The sequence below is a fragment of the Poecilia latipinna genome, unplaced genomic scaffold, assembly GCF_001443285.1.
Source record: "Poecilia latipinna isolate Pla-1442-1.1 unplaced genomic scaffold, P_latipinna-1.0 Scaffold2097, whole genome shotgun sequence".
Classification (NCBI taxonomy): Eukaryota; Metazoa; Chordata; class Actinopteri; order Cyprinodontiformes; family Poeciliidae; genus Poecilia; species Poecilia latipinna.
Window position 1 is genome coordinate 15,144 of NW_015114713.1, and position 1,892 is coordinate 17,035.

A 1,892-nucleotide genomic window follows, 5' to 3' on the forward strand; every position below is an offset into this window, starting at 1 on the left:
TGCTGAATTCTACAGAAAAGTTAATTTTTTTTTGTCATTAGTGGTGAATATTTTAAACACACATTCAACACAAAAGTAAAAATCTCGATTTATACTTCGTGGCAGTTCGTTACCAGTAGAAAACGCTCATCTCTTAAAACCAAATTAATAACAAGTTATATAATTTATAAAACATAAGCTCTTTCGAAATAATGCTTACCCGATTAGATACAAGAAATTTACAGTTGGTATTTGCAAAATTAAAAATCTGAAGTTTGCCTTGTCGCACTTGGTTACTAGTAAACACACTCATCTCTTAGCAACAGATTAGCAACAAAAAATGTTATTGTTCAAAAAACATAAGATTTCTTCTGCTCTTTTTAAATTCTACTTATCTTCCACTATTTAACAAGAATTGTGCAGCTGTTGAATTTTGCAGAAAAGCGTTGTTTTTTTGTTTGTCATTACTGGTAAATATATTGTAAAACAGACGTTCAACGCAAAAGTAAAAATCTCGATTTATACTTCGTGGCAGTTTGTTACCAGTAGAAAACCTCATCTCTTAAGACCAAATTAATTATTCTGTGTTTTTTAGGTGTAGAGTAATAGGTGCCTTGCATGCATTGCATGGAAGCATTGAAAAACAGTGTAAACATTGGTGTTTATGTTACGACAAAGATGAACTTTGTTTATTACAGGTTACTTCTGAAAGTGCTTGATTTCACTCAGTTTTATTTTGGGGTATTTGAGTAATAAAGACTGTACTCAAATGCACCACAGATTTTTCAATTAAAAAAATAAACAAGTAAAATGATAAGATTATTTTGACTCCCCAATAAAATATCAGGCTGATTTGATCTACAAATTAAACTATAATACGTAACCAAAAGGTGAAACATGACAAACTATTCCTCAGTTCAAAGGATGTAAATAACAGTATTTTGTTGACTACTCCATTGCAGTGATGGAGAAAGATTTTATAACTGCAGATTACATAGGCAGGACAAATTCAGGGTATTAGGGACAATCCCTACTCACTTGACAAATTCAGGGTATTAGGGACAATCCCTACTCACTTACACTTGGTGGATAACTGAACGCTGCTCCCTGACATTGTGGATCAACTTAAGAGAAGCAGTTTCCTGAATTTGGACAAGGTTTCTTTTCTGCTCTCTGTTGCTTTTTCCTCTTTAGAGAGGCCAGCAGCATAACTTGTGTGTATTTATATTACTATTTGTTTGAGATTCGATTAGATTCAAAAGACTGCTTATAACATCTAATAGCAGGTAAAAAAAAATAATTAATGAACTCAATCAAGAGGTGCAATTTTTAATCATGACTTCACATTAACGACAAATATCAGATTTTACCCTAATGCCAATTTACAATGCAGATATCATCTATCTATGCTTTTGTGTCTCAGTTAAATATTTCGGTAAAACTTTGTAAAACACACATACACAAGGTTGTTGTTTTTTTTCCATTTCTCAAGGGAAAAATGGAGATCCAAAGCAACTTATCTTTTAATTAAAAAATAGTTACCCCCTAAACCTAATAAGGCATTGTGCTAACCCTGGGAAAAACTACTGATAATACATGGTCAGTTATTTATTTTTTTTTAATTGTTGTAGAGACATTTTGACAGGCTCTTTTTTATAGTATTGTTTTAATCTAGTCACAATGGATCCATACCCTATTTATCCAGCTGTTTTTGTTGAGCGAAAAGTATCTTTAACTAAATGTTGTGCGTCTGTGTGTGTTTCTTTGTTCCTCATCCACTGATTTGTATCCATAATGGTACACTAAAATACTTTGCAAATACATTACCCAGACTTTAGATAATAAAGCATACGTCTGTGTACATGCTTTTATTTTTAAAATCCCACGATGACGTAACTGCGTTGCAGGTAGCA